Genomic DNA, 16,294 nt, shown 5'->3' with positions numbered 1-16,294 from the left:
GCTTTCACTTCCCCTTTGGAAGATTTTTGGATTTCTGAAATTTCATCAGAATCTGTGGACTTTTCTACTTAGTCCTGCTTGATAGTTGGCAAGTCGTATTTTTCTTCAGTTAGAGGAAATTTTCTATTACTTATTTCCCCACTCTCTCGCCTTAGTTCTCTCCTTCTTTACATGGACACATCCTCCCTCTGCTGTCTTTCTGATTTCTGTTCTGGAGGTTGCCTCTACTTTGTCCTCCCAGTTACTCGGCCTTCAGCTAATCCACTTTATCGTAATTCCAATCCATTACGTTATTTGGGCAATCACTCGTTCTGTTGTCTGACTAATCCCTTTCACTGCAGGTTTTTTGTGTGATGGATGCACTGTCCTCTGAGTAGACTAATTAGGACAATTTGAAATTCTCTTCTGTTTCTGGAGTTATGTATGTCTCTTGGGTCCATTGTTCGGTTTGTTCATTTTGGTCCTTCTCTTCCACTCTGCTGCACTGTCGTTCCTCCTGTCTGGTGAGCCCTGACATTCGCTGAGATGTAGGAGCCAAGGCCTCAGTTGGTTAGTCCAGGCCGCAGTGGGTGCGGGCTTCTTAAGTACTGATGTTCTCTGTTCCCCAGCTGGCCTCTCCCTAAGGGAAGAGATAGCTGCTTCTGAGTAAGTGGTGGAGCTTGCCTTCCAGCATGCCTCACTGAAAGCTGTGTGGGTGAGGAGCCAGCAGGCAGGCTGGGGAACCCCACAATCACCAAGTTAATGAGGGCTGTACTTTGGATGGAACAGGTTCTGTGTGTTTTTCTCCTAGAACAGCTGCCTTTCCCTCCTCCCTGCCCACCTCTGCTGTGGAGCATTGAAGTGAGCTCAGGCTCTGCTCTCCTGCACCCAGGCTTGAAGCACTGCTCTGGGGGCCCTCCTGAGGCCACGTGCCCACTTTCTTTAGAGAGCTGTTCACCGGCTTTATCCCGAGGGCAAAAGCACTTGGATCAGAGCCTAGTGCTTTACAATGTGCTCAACAAATATTTGTTGAATGAAAAAATGAGGGGGAAGGGAACCAACCGTCCCTGTAATTCCAAGCATGCTTCTGTAATGAGTTACCCTAAGATGCCTCCCTGGCCCAGCCCTGTTTTTTGTATTTGTTGACCTCAAGCTTGCCCATTGCCAAGATTTCCTTTACTGCATATGGTATATTGAGCTAAGTACAATTTCCTTTTCTTTTTCTCTATCAATGTGATCCCACCTGCTCACTCTCTCCTACAATTCCATAATTCAGTGAGACCTTGGGAAGGAAAGTAGATGCATGTGTTCAGTCTGCCATATTAAACCAGAAATAGATATGAAACTATAGCTACTAAAAAATTGTATTACATTTGCTGAACCCTCACAAGATGGAAAGTAGAAAAAATTAGCACAGATTTTTCTATTTATTATATATTGATATTTCATTTGGAAATTAGGAAGATAATGTTAATGGAATACATGCTCAAAAATTAGTGGAAAATGAGTTAAAGATTTTTTTGCCTAAGTTTTTAAAAGAATCATACAATTTTAATATAGTAATATAGTATAGAATGTAAACTGGTGCAGCCACCATGGAAAACAGTATGGAGATTCCTCAAAAAATTAAGGATAGAACTACCATATGATCCAGCTATTCCAGTGCTGGGTATTTATCCAAAGAATATGAAAACACCAATGCATAAAGATACATGCACCCCTGTGTTCACTGCAGCATTATTTACAATAGCCAAGACTTGGAAGTAACCTAAGTGCCTGTCAAGGGACGAATGGATAAAGAAGATGTGGTATATATACACAATGGAATACTACTCAGCCATAAGAAATAATGAAATCCAGCCATTTGTGACAACATGGATGGACATTAGGGTATTATCCTAAGCAAAGTAAGTCAGAGGGAGAAGGTCAAATACTGTATGATCTCACTCATAAGTAGAAGACAAAAACAACAAACAAACACATAGAGACAGAGATTGGACTGGTGGCTAGAGAGAGGAGAAGGGCAAAAGGGATGATTAGGCACATGTGTGTGGTGATGGATTGTAATTAGCCTTTGGGTGGTGAACATGATGTAATTTATTTAGAAATAGAAGTACAATGATGTACACTTGAAATTTATACAATGTTATATTTTATTTTTATTTATTTTTTTGTGAGGAAGATCAGCCCTGAGCTAACATACATGCCAATCCTCCTCTTTTTGGTGAGGAAGACTGGCCCTGAGCTAACATCCGTGCCGATCTTGCTCCACTTTATATGGGACACCGCCACAGCATGGCCTGATAAGCGGTGTGTCAGTGCGTGCCAGGGATCCGAACCCGGGCCGCCAGCAGCGGAGCATGCGCACTTAACCACTACGCCATGGGGCCGTCCCCTATACAATGTTATAAACCAATGTCAACACAATAAAAAAAAATATGTATATATATGTGTGTGTGTATATCTATACATATCAGTGTTTATGTTTACATGTGTGTATATAGCTATATACATGTGTATATATATTGCACACGTATAGATAGATATAGATCTACACACACATACAATTATTATTAAAAAAAATAACAGCAAATTGTTAACAACAGTTATTTTAGGAGGTTTAGGATTAATACAATGGTGACTGAGAAGCACTAGCATCATGAAATTTATTCCAAGTAAGAAAGACTAATTATATATAATTACATATATGTTTAATTTGAAAAAATACATACTAGGGGACTTCCAGTTTCAGTCCTTATATGTGAAGAGTTTGGAAGTTGTCACTAATGTCTTTGTAAGAAAAAAGCTGAACAAACTGAAAATCAATGACTATAATGACTTTTCTTAGAGCCATTGGAAAATTGAGGTTGCAGAGCAAACTGTCATCTCAGAATCCGGAGAGATGCAAGAACACAGAGAATCACAGATGAGATCAGCTTACCTGGTACAGAAGCTGCTGCAGCCATAAACTGGTAGGAAGACTCAAATGGTAACTGATGAATTGCTAGAGGATGGGTGTGGACTAGCATTAGAATAACTCCTAGGGGCTGTAGTCTTATAAAGGCCTCCACACTTTAGTGGTTTTACTTTCAGGAACCCCACTAGGTTCTAATTATGAAGATCCAAGAAGAAACACTTATGTTTCCGGCAAGGGGAGGGGAAAAGTAACCATTTTGAAATATGCCCAGAGTGTTCTCTATAACAAAGGTGTGTTCAGCAGGAGAAAAGACTTTGTCAGAGCCTTATCTGACTTGGGAGAAGGGACATTACCCAAATCCAGCTCCTTCTAGCCTTCCTGTCTCACCTAAAGTGGAAAAATGCTGAGAAACACTTGTGAAAGTCACAGCCCAGGGACACAGGCCACTAAAAGACTGAGATTTTATCATAGGATTATAGAACATTTCCTGTCTCACCATTATCTCACCACATCAACAGGGCTACAGTATAATAACAGTGGATTACAGCTGAAAGAGCTGCAAGGTGCAGATTCTATTTAAGAAGGAGTTTTTGGGGAATCACAAAGACAACAGGGGAGACAAGAACAAGGACGCTCAAGGAAACGAAAGCCTCTGACATCTTCAGCTACAGAAAATACGAAACACAGTCCAACTCCTAGGCAGATTAACACAAAACCTCACACACATGATGTCTAGCTTTCAACAAAAAGTTACAAGGTATACCAAGTTTTTAGGCAAGAAAAAACACCATCTGAAGAGGCAAAGAAAGCATCAGAACCAGATTCAGGTATGGCACAGATGTTAGAATTTAAAGTAATCATGATTACTGTAAAAGTTTCTAATGGAAAAAGTAGCTAACATGCAAGAACAGACAGGTAATGTAAGCAAAGAGATGAAAACACTAAGAAACAATAAAAAAGAACTGCTAGAAAAAAACACATTGTAACAAAAATAAAGAATGCCTTTAATGGGCTCATCAGTAGACCAGACACAATCAAGAATCAGTGAGCTTGAAGATATGTTACAGAAACTTCCCAAACTGAAATGCAAAGAGAAAAAATAATAAAAAAAACAAAACAAAACCCCCCCAGAATAGAATATCCTAAAATTGTGGGACAATTTCAAAAGGTGTAACACATATGTACTTGGAATACCAGAGGAAGAAAGGGAGACCAGAGCAGAAGCAATACTGAAAGTAATAATGGCCAAGAATTTTCCAAAACTAATGACAGACACCAAACCACAGAGCCAGGAAATTCGAGAACAAGCAGGATAAATACTATAAAAACTACACCTAAGCATATCATATTCAAACTGCAGAAAACCAAAGATGAAGAGAAAATCATGAAAGAAGCCAGAAGAGAAAAACAAGGATAAGAATTACATTGGCTTTCTCATCAGAATCCAAGAAAGCAAGAAGAGAGTGGAGTGAAATACTTAAAGTGTTGAAAGAAAAATATCTACCAATTTAGAATTCTATATCCAGTGAAATCATCCTGCAAAAGTGAAAGAGAAATAAAGACTTTCTCAGACAAACAAAAACTAAGAGAATTCATTGCCAGCAGACTTGTCTTACAAAAAATGTTAAAAGAAGTTACCTAAGAAGAAGAAAAATTATACAGGTCAGGAACTTGGGTGTACATAAAGAAAGGAAGAGCACGGGGGAAGGAATAAATTAACGTAAAATATAACCATTATATTTCTTACTCTCAGTTGACTGATAACTCTTTGTTCAAAGCAATAATAGTAACAGTGAATGGGGTGATTATAGCATATGGCAAAGTGAAATGAGCGAAAGCAACATTATAAGGGACAGCACAAAGGAACTGGGAATACTCTATATTATACAGTACCTGTACTACCCATGAAACAGTACAGTGTTATTTGAAAGTGGACTTAGTTATTAATGTATATTGTAAATTTTAGGATATCACTAAAAGAATTTTAAAAAGTAGTAAAAAAATTGATATGCTAAGAGGAGAGAAAATGGAATCATATACAATGCTAAATTAAAACCAGAGAAGGCAGAAAGAGAGGGGAGAAAAAAGGAACAAAGAACAAATGCAACAAATAGAAAACAGATATTAATCCCACAATATCAATAATATCAATAATCAATTTAAATGTGAATGATCTAAATATACCAATTAAAAAACAGATATTGTCAGAGTGGATCACTTTTTTTTTTAATTTTATTTATTTACTTTTTTCCCCAAAAGCCCCAGTAGATAGTTGTATGTCATAGATTCACATCCTTCTAGTTGCTGTACGTGGGACGCGGCCTCAGCATGGCTGGAGAAGCGGTGCGTCGGTGCGTGCCCAGGATCCGAACCCGGGCTGCCAGCAGCGGAGCGCGTGCACTTAACCACTAAGCCATGGGGCCGGCCCCAAGAAATCCACTTTAAATATAAAGACATAGGTTAAAAGTAAAGTGATGGAGAAAGATATACCATGCTAACACCAACGAAAAGAAACCTAGAGGAGCTATATTAATTTCAGACAAGTGGACTTCAGAGGAAGGAGAATGACCAGAGATAAAGAGGAGCATTATGTAGTGATAAAGGGGTCAATTCTTCAAGAAGACATAACAGTCTTAAACATCTATGCACCCAACAACAATGTGTGAAAATACGTGAGGCAAAAACTGACAGAAATGCAAGGAGAAATAGACATATTATTGTTGGAGACTTCAACACTCCTCTTTCAGGAATGACTAGATCTAGAAGGCAGAAAATCAGTAGGGATATAGTAGACCTGAACAGCACCATCAATCAACTTGGTCTAATTGAAATTTATAGAACGTTTTATCTAACGACAGCAGAATACATATTCTTCTCAAGCTCATGTGGAACATTCACCAAGATAAGCCACATTCTGGGCCATAAAACACTTGAAGGAATTAAAAAAAAGAGAGATCATACAAAAGTATGTTCTCTGAACACAATGAATTTAAACTAGAAATCAATAACAGAAACATAGCTGGGAAACCCCCATATATTTGGAGATTAAATAACTCTCTAACATATTGGTCAAAGAAGAAGTCACAAGAAAAATTTAAGAATATTTTGAACTAAATGAAAGTGAAAATACAACGTATCAAAATTTGTGGGATGCAGCAAAATCAGTGCTTAGCAGGAAATTTGTAACAATAATTGCATATTTTAGAAAAGAAGAAAGATATAAAATCAATAATCTGAGCTTCCATTTTAGGAAACTAGAAAAAGAAGAGCAATTTATGCCTAAAGCAAGCAAAGAAAAGAAATAATTAGAGCAGAAATCAGTGAGATCAAAAACAGGAAAACAATTGAGAAAAGCAATGAAATCAAAAGCTGGTTCTTTGAAATGACAACATACATTGTGAATTCTTATACATTAACTTTGGTGATTTTTGCAGAAATACATATCAGAAAATCCTTTAGAAAGTAATATAAGATGAGCTGTAAGGAGAAATCATTTGCATTTTTTTGCTTTAATATTTAATTTTGCCATTAATATTATATCAGACTGTAAATGGATATGCTCTGGTTTTATAAGTATAGCTGGTCAGTGTAGTTATGTCTTTATCATTATCTGTCTTTGCCAAGCCTAAAATTAGGAAATTGCACATCTAAGGAGATATATATTCCTAAAGTCTTAGATGTTACAATCTTTTCATTCAAGTTTTGTGAAAAACAACTCTCTCCACTCTTTTGACTATCCACTTCACAAATTTCCCATTTTCTGATTTGTTTTCCAGTTTCATTATGCTGCCAGGTTTCCCTTTCCCAGCATGTTTTTGGGCTGTTTTTCTCCTGCCATCAGTTGGTATATGCACAGGAAGGAAGTACTGGGCAAACTTTTGTCAGGAGCTCCTTGAGTGCAAGGTCTACCTAAAGATATCAACACATGCTTTCCACATTCTAGGAATGCAATAAACACTTGTGGAATGAATGATGCATGTTTTTTCTACAAAAGACCTAATTAGAGATATTAATAAGCTGTGCTATACTTAAACTATATCTAACTTAGATTTTCACTTTTTGGAGTTAGCCACAGCATGACTTCTTCCTAATTAATGCACAGGGGCCCAGCCCTAAGAAGCAAGGAGGGCCCGCCAGGAAAGGAACAGATAGACTTGAGCTCCACTTTATTTGACAGATATTATTAGATTCAACTAAGGATTAAGAGGATCAACTAAGACACTGTCATCTTCCCAAAGGGTTGAGTTAATGGAAAGTGGCTTCCTTGTCAAATGAGGTGACTCTGTCCTCTAGACCAAGGTTTCTGGTAGGGAAACATTTCCGTCTTGATCAAAAGAGATCTTAAATGTTGAAAATTATTTTTGTAAACAGCAAGAGAGAAAAGTAGAAACAGGATGAACATGGCCAGTAAAGAGCAGTCGTGGGTGGGGGTCTAAGGAGAGCAGCAGGGTGTTGTCACCCGTGTGCCATTTGTGTGAACCCAGCTCTCAGATGCTGCAGGTGGAGCTGATCTGAGTTGAAACAGAGGTGTCTCAAGTGCGCCTAAGCGCCTTTCATTCTGGAAAGTTAAGATTGAGGAATTCTTGCACTTAACCTCAAGCCTCCTAGTCATGAAAATCCATTTTGGAGTATCGTGGACACCTAGTTTACAAACAAAATCTCAATAAAGACTATCTCCTGCAGCCTTTAAAATTCAGCCCCCAAGAAAGTGAAAAAAACCCACAGAATGGGAGAAAACATTTACCAATCATATATCTGATAACGTATCCAGAAAATATAAAGAACTCTTACAATTCAACAACAAAAAGACAAATAACCCAATTTAAAAGTGAGCCAAGGATCCAAATAAACATTTCTCCAGAAAACATAGAAAAATGGTCAATAAGCACACAAAACGACGTTCAACAAAATTAGTCATTAAGGAAATACAAATCAAAACCACAATGAGATATAACTTCACAACCGCCAGGATGGCTATAATCAAAGAGATATAATAAGTGTTGGCGACGATATGGAGAAACTGGAATCCTCCCACACTCCTGGTGGGAATGTAAAATGGTGCAGCTGCTTTGGAAAACTGTGTGGCAGTTCCTCAAACAGTTAAACACAGAGGTATCACATGGCCCAGCAATTCCACTCCTCGCTCTACACCCTAGAGAAATGAAAATATACGTCCACACGAAAACTTGTACATGAATGTTAATAGCAGCATTATTCATGATAGCCAAAAGGTGGAAACCCAAAAGTCCATCGACTGATGAATGGATAAACAAAACGTGGTATATTCACACATGGAATATTATGCAGCAATAAAAAGGGATAAAGTACTTCTAAATGCTACAACATGGATGAAACTTGAAAATATTTTGCTAAGAAGCCAGTCACAAAAGACCACATATTGTAGACTTTCATTTATATGAATGACCAGAATAGATAAATCTATAGAGGCTGAAAGTAGTTCTTGCCTGGAAAGAAGTGGTTGCCAGGGGCTGGGCTGGGGATGGGAAGTGACTGCTGGTGGGGTTTCTTTTTTGGGGGTGATAAAAATGTTGTAAAATTAATTGTGGTGATGGCTGCACAACTTTGAATACACTAAAAACCTTTGAAGTGACGTCAGCGTCATGGTGGAGTGAGCTTTCCCGTGAACTCTTCCCCCGATAACATACAACAAAAGGAACAGTCACAGACCAACAACAGAATCCCAGACAATGAAAAGCTAGATCAGAAAGATCCACACTGCTGCACATCTGAGAGTGAAACGTGCTGGGCCCCCGGAGGAAGTGGGGAAAGGTAAGAACTCCTCTCCCTCCCCATCAGATCAGCGATCCTGGTCTGCGGGGCTCCCAGAGAGGGGGAAGGGGTGGCCCTCTGCGGGGAAACCGTAGCTCTTCCGGCTCTCTCAGCCAGTGGGAAACTCCCACACAGAGGACTCAGAAGAGCCACAGGGCTACCATCAACATCTGAGCACCCCAGAGAGCAGATAATGAGGGGTGAAGGAGAAGCCCCCCACGCCAGGGACCCAGAGGGCAAAAGAGAGACCACCCCCCCCCACCCCCCTACCCCGCAAACTGGACCCTGCAGCTCAGCCGACCAGACCAGACCAAGCGATCTGCGGCAGACCAGATCAAGCGATCCGACCCACGGATCGCAGCGGAAAAACCAAGGATCGCAGCAGAAAAACTGGAAAAACCGTGGCAGAGTGCAGGGGGCTTAGATTACACAGCCCTTTACCACCACACAGTGGTGGCGGGTGGAAATTGCAACCAGAGATTTCCAGGATGAGGAAAAACAAAGCCAACACAGGAACCACAATGCAAAGATATATGAAATCACCAGACCAGAAGGAAAATGACAAGCACCCAGAAACCAACCCAGAAGACACAGAAATCCATAATCTAAATGACAGAGATTTCAAAATAGCTATCATAAAAACACTCAACGAAATACGAGACAACACAGACAAACAATTAAATGAGATTAGGAGTTTCTTCACAAAAGAGATTGAAATCATAAAGAAAAACCAATCAGTGCTGATGGAGATGAAGAACACAATGGAGGAGATAAAGGAGAATCTGGAATCTTGAAAGAACAGAGCTGACAATATGGAGGAAAGAATTAGCACTTTAGAGGATAGGAATACAGATATGCTCCAGATGGAAGAGGAGAGAGAACTAAGACTAAAAAGAAATGAAGAAAGTCTCCGAGAAATATCTGACTCTATTAGGAAATGTAACATAAGAATTATAGGTATTCCTGAGGGAGAAGAGAGGGAAAGAGGAACAGAGAGCCTATTCAAGGAAATAATAGCTGAGAATTTCCCAAATCTGGGGAAGGAGCAGGAAATACCAGTAAGTGAAGCCAACAGGTCACCTAAATATATTAACAGACAAAGGCCCTCTCCACGACACCTAGTGGTAAGGCTAGCCAGAGTCAATGACAAAGAAACAATATTAAGGGCAGCTAGACAAAAACAAATAATAACGTACAAAGGAACTCCCATCAGGCTCTGAGCGGATTTCTCAACAGAAACTTTACAGGCTAGGAGAGACTGGAATGATATATTCAAAATACTGAAAGACAAAAACTTTCAGCCAAGAATACTCTATCCAGCAAAAATATCCATCAAATATGATGGAGAAATAGTAACTCTCCCAGATAAACAAAAGCTAAGGGAGTTCATGGCCACGAGACCCCCACTACAAGAAATACTCAAGAAGGCCCTCAGGCCTGAAAAAAGAAGAGAAAGGGAAAACAAAGCTTGGAGCAAGGAGAAAAATAGGTAGATAAACTCAGAAAAATAGTAGATCTTTACCGGAATAGGTTAGCAACCACTTAAATACTAAAATCAAAGATCAAAGGAAGGAATTCACCAAAAATAAATTTAACCTCATCACTGTAAACACACAGCCACAACACAAGATAGAATAAGGTATAACAAGAACGACTTAGAAGGGGAAGAGGAAAGTGATTGAATTGACTTAGTATAAGGAAATAGGAAGCCATCAGATAATGGAATATCTCATACACAAGATTTTTTACACAAACTTCAAGGTAACCACTAAACAAATAATCAAAACAAAACCACATATGATAAACAAAGAGAAAACTAGAAGAGTCATAAGACAGAACAACCAAACTGAATTGGCAGTCCAAAACAAATGGGACAAGAAACAAAGGAAATGCAAAAGAACCAGAAAATAAGTGACAAAACAGCAACATTCAGCCCTCATATTTCAATAATTACCCTAAATGTAAATGGATTGAACTCTCCAATCAAAAGATACAGAGTGGCAGGATGGATCAAAAAGCAAGACCCAACAATATGCTGCCTTCAGGAAACACATCTTAGCACTAAAGACAAGCACAGGCTCAGAGTGAAAGGATGGAAGACAATACTCCAAGCTAATGGCAAACAAAAGAAAGCAGGTGTTGCCATACTCATATCAGACAAAGTAGACTTCAAGATAAAACAGGTTAAGAGAGACAAAGAAGGGAAATATATAATGATAAAAGGGACACTCCACCAAGAACATGTATCACTTATAAATATATACGCACCCAACATAGGAGCACCAATGTACATAAAGCAACTATTAACAAACCTAAAAGGAGACATTAACAGCAACACAATAATAGTAGGGGATCTTAATATCCCACTTACATCAATGGATAGATCATCCAGACAAAAAGTCAATGAAGAAATAGTAGACTTAAATGAAAAACTGGACGAGATGGACCTAGTAGACACATACAGAGCACTCCATCCAAAAACAGCTGACTACACATTCTTCTCAAGCGCGCATGGAACATTCTCAAGGATAGACCATATGTTGGGAAACAAAGCAAGCCTCAATAAATTTAAGAAGATTGAAATCATAACAAGCATCTTTTCAGACCATAAGGCTATGAAACTGGAAATGAACCATGAAAAAAAAACTGGGAAAGTGACAAAAATGTGGAGATTAAACAACATGCTACTGAACAACCAATGGATCATTGATGAAATTAAAGGAGAAATCAAAAACTATCTGGAAACAAACGAAAATGAAAATATGCCATACCAAACCATATGGGATGCAGCAAAAGCGGTCCTGAGAGGGAAACTCATAGCGATACAAGCCCACCTTAACAAACAAGAAAAAGCCCAAATAGGCAACCTTAAATTACACCTAACAGAACTAGAAAAAGAAGAAAAAACAAAGCCCCAAGTCAGCAGAAGGAGAGAAATAATAAAAATCAGAGCAGAAATAAATGAAATTGAGACCAAAAAACAGTAGAAAGGATGAATGAAACAAAGAGTTGGTTCTTTGAGAAGATAAACAAAATCAACAAACCCTTAGCCAGGCTTACTAAGAAAAAAAGAGAAAAGGCTCAAGTAAATAAAATTAGAAATGAAAGAGGAGAAATGACAACGGATACCACGGAAATACAGAGGATTATAAGAGAATACTATGAGAAATTATATGCCAACAAATTGGACAATCTAGAAGAAATGGATAAATTCTTAGACTCATACAACCTCCCAAAACTGAACCAAGAAGAAATGGAGAATCTGAATAGACCAATCACAAGTAAAGAGATTGAAATAGTAATCAAAAACCTCCCAAAAAATAAAAGTCCAGGACCAGATGGCTTCTCCGGTGAATTTTATCAAACATTCAAAGAAGATTTAATACCCATTCTTCTCAAACTATTCCAAAAAATAGAGGAAGATGGAACACTTCCTAAATCATTCTACGAGGCCAACATCACCCTGATACCAAAGCCAGACAAAGACAATACAAAGAAAGAAAATTACAGGCCAATATCGCTGATGAACATAAATGCAAAAATCCTCAACAAAGTATTGGCAAACCGAATACAGCAATACATTAAAAAGATCATACACCATGATCAAGTGGGATTTATACCAGGGACGCAGGGATGGTTCAACATCCGCAAATCAATCAACGTGATACATCACATCAACAAAACAAAGAATAAAAACCACACGGTCATCTCAATAGACGCAGAGAAAGCATTTGACAAGATACAATATCCATTTATGATAAAAACTCTCAATAAAATGGGAATAGAAGGAAAGTACCTCAACATAACAAAGGCTATTTATGACAAACCCACAGCCAACATCATACTCAACGGGGAAAGACTGAAAGCCATTCCTCTGAGAACAGGAATGAGGCAGGGCTGCCCACTCTCACCACTCCTGTTCAACATAGTACTGGAGGTTTTGGCCAGAGCAATTAGGCAAGAAAAAGGAATAAAAGGAATCCAAATAGGTAACGAAGAAGTGAAACTCTCACTATTTGCAAATGACATGATTTTATATATAGAAAATCCTAAAGAATCTGTTGGAAAACTACTAGAAATAATCAACAACTACAGCAAAGTTGCAGGGTACAAAATCAATCTACAAAAATCAGTTGCATTTCTGTATGCTAATAATGAACTAACAGAAAGAGAGCTCAAAAAGATAATACCATTTACAATTGCATCAAAAAGAATAAAATACCTAGGAATAAATCTTACCAAGGAGGTGAAGGACCTATACAATGAGAACTACAAGACATTATTGAAAGAAATCCACGATGACATAAAGAAATGGAAAGATATCCCATGCACGTGGATTGAAAGAATAAACATAGTTAAAATGTCTATATTACCTAAAGCAATCTACAGATTCAATGCAATCCCAATCAGAATCCCAATGACATTCTTCACAGAAATAGAAAAAAGAATACTAAAATTTATATGGGGCAACAAAAGACCCCGAATAGCTAAAGATATCCTAAGAAAAAAGAACAAAGCAGGAGGCATCACAATCCCTGACTTCAAAACATACTACAAAGCAATAGTAATCAAAACAGCATGGTACTGGTACAAAAACAGACACACAGATCAATGGAACAGAATTGAAAGCCCAGAAATAAAACCACACATATATGGACAGCGAATTTTTGACAAAGGTGCTAAGAACATACAATGGAGAAAGGAAAGTCTCTTCAATAAATGGTGTTGGGAAAACTGGACAGCCACATGCAAAAGAATGAAAGTGGACCATCTCCTATCGTCATTCACAAAAATTAACTCAAAATGGATCAAAGACCTGAAGGTGAGACCTGAAACTATAAAACTCATAGAAGAAAATATAGGCAACACACTATTTGACATTGGGTTTAAAGGAATCTTTTCGGATGACATGCCTACCCAGACTAGGGAAACTAAAGAAAAAATAAACAAGTGAGACTTTATCAGATTAAAGAGCTTCTATAAGACAAACAAAACCAGAATCAAGATGAACAGACAACCCACCAGCTGGGAAAGAATGTTTGCAAAACATACATCTGACAAGGGGTTGATCTCCCTAATATATAAAGAACTCACACAACTGAACAACAAAAAAACAAACAACCCGATCAAAAAATGGGCAGAGGAAATGAACAGACACTTCTCCAAAGAAGATATACAGATGGCCAATAGGCACATGAAAAGATGTTCAACCTCATTAATCATCAGGGAAATGCAAATCAAAACAACACTAAGATATCACATCACGCCTGTTAGAATGGCTATAATCACCAAGACAAAAAACAACAAATGTTGGAGAGGATGTGGAAAAACAGGAACCCTCATACACAGCTGGTGAGAATGCAAACTGGTACAGCCTCTGTGGAAAACGGTATGGAGATTCCTCAAAGAATTAGAAACAGAGATGCCCTATGACCCAGCCATCCCACTACTGGGAATCTATCCAACGAACCTGAAATCAACAATCCAAAGAGGCTTACGCACCCCTATGTTCACTGCAGCATTATTCACCATAGCGAAGAAGTGGAAGCAACCTAAGTGTCCCTCGATTGACGATTGGATTAAAAAAATGTGGTATATATATACAATGGAATACTACTCAGCCATAAAAAAAAGACAAAATCGTCCCATTTGCAACAACATGGATGGGCCTGGAGCGTATTATGTTAAGTGAAATAAGCCAGAAAGAGAAAGACAAACACTGTATGATCTCACTCATATGTGGAATATAAACCAACACATAGACAGAGAAAACTGGACTGTGGTTACCAGGGGCAGTGGGGGTGGGGGGTGGGCACAAGGGGTGAAGGGAGTCATATATATGGTGATGGACAAACAAAAATGTACAACCCAAAATTTCACAATGTTAAAAACCATTAACACTTCAATAAAAAATAAAAAAAAAAAACACCTTTGAAATGTACACTTTGAGTGAATTTTACGGTGTGAATTATATTCAACCAAACCACTAATAAAAACGAAAACAAATAAGACAGAAACCTGAGCCCTGCCTCAGTCGCCTCACCAGCCCTGCACAACCTGGGGTCCCGGCTTTATGTGTTGATAGTCACACTCCTCATTGTCATCCCCGAAACCTCAATTCATAGTCCGTGAATTTGGAATTTAAAATCTAAATGGAGGGGCTGGCCTGGTGGTGTAGCGGTTAAGTTTGCTTGATCTAGCAGCCTGGGGTCTGGAGGTTCATATCCCGGGTGCAGACCAATGCACTGCTCATCAAGCCATGCTGTGGCGGTGTCCCACATATAAAAGAGAGGAAGATGGGCATAGATGTTAGCCCAGGGCCAATCTCCCTCAGCAAAAAAGAGGAGGATTGGCAACAGATGTTAGCTCAGGGCTAATCTTCCTCACACACACACACAAAAATCTAAATGGAACCTGCACTAATGATTAGCTCTGCGTTATTTAGAGAAGAAAGGAAATTGCAGGCTGTCGTCAGAACTGCTTAGGTAAAATTTCAAGCATCCTGAAATATTTCAGAATCTATTAACAATGCACATTTGTTATGTCCTCCCACAGCAAAAATATTTACTCCCAATCACCATATAACTTAATAATCCATAAAGCATTTCAAAATCACATTTAACTAGCCTTACTCTCAATCTACATATTCCCAATTTTACAAATTAAACATTAACACTCAAGACAAATTTACCATTATACCAGTGACATGCAATAAAGAAGTGATCTTTCTAGAACTTCACTGATACAATAGCCATTAGCCACACGTGGCTCTTGAGCACAGGACATGTGGCTAGTCCAAATTGAGCTGTGTCGTAAGTGTAAAACATACACTGGATTTTAAAGACAGTACAAAAAGGAGAATGTGAAATATTTAGCTTTTTATATTAATTACATGTTGAAATGATATTTTGGATATATTGGTTTAAATAAAAAACATAATTAAAATTAATCTCACCTGTCTCTTTACTTTCTTAATGTGGCTACTGGAAAATTTTAAATTATGTATGTGGCTCACATTACATTTCTATTGGACAGAGTTGCTCTAGAGAAACGTTTAGAGCTTTCGAGGGGACAGTAAGCATGCATAAGAAGACAAGGGCGTTGAATAATTTCTTCCATTGTAGTTCCCTGTCGCCATCTTTCTTACACACTGTCCACCTTCCAGGCGTCTTTAGCACAGGTGGGAAAGCTGTCACACACAGTCATCACTGTACTCCTGTAAGACAACAAAATCACATGGACTCTCTAACCATTCCCGCTTTTTGCAGCTGCTGCTTTCATAAGAAGCTACAGTGTGTGCCAGCCAAGAAGGAAGGTTTTCAATTACAGCAGTCAAGACTATTTTTTTGGATAATTTTCCCATATGGAGCAACAAAGCCCCGGAGCCTTCAGACTGGTTTGACTTAACCTTTGGACAAGGTATCTAGATGAAAGCAAGGGCAGAAAAGAAAGAAGAAAGGGCCACAGGTGATCCTGGAGAAAGCCAGAAAATGAGAAGCCAGGAAGCGAGTTTTAGACACTCCTAGAGTGATCTATTTCAAGTGCGACCTCTTAAATCATCAATGTGAGCCCTGGATCTAACTGCAATGTAACCCCGCTTGCATATAT

Source organism: Diceros bicornis, chromosome 3, assembly GCF_020826845.1.
Source record: "Diceros bicornis minor isolate mBicDic1 chromosome 3, mDicBic1.mat.cur, whole genome shotgun sequence".
NCBI classification, from domain to species: Eukaryota; Metazoa; Chordata; class Mammalia; order Perissodactyla; family Rhinocerotidae; genus Diceros; species Diceros bicornis.
This window is presented reverse-complemented; position numbering follows the sequence as displayed.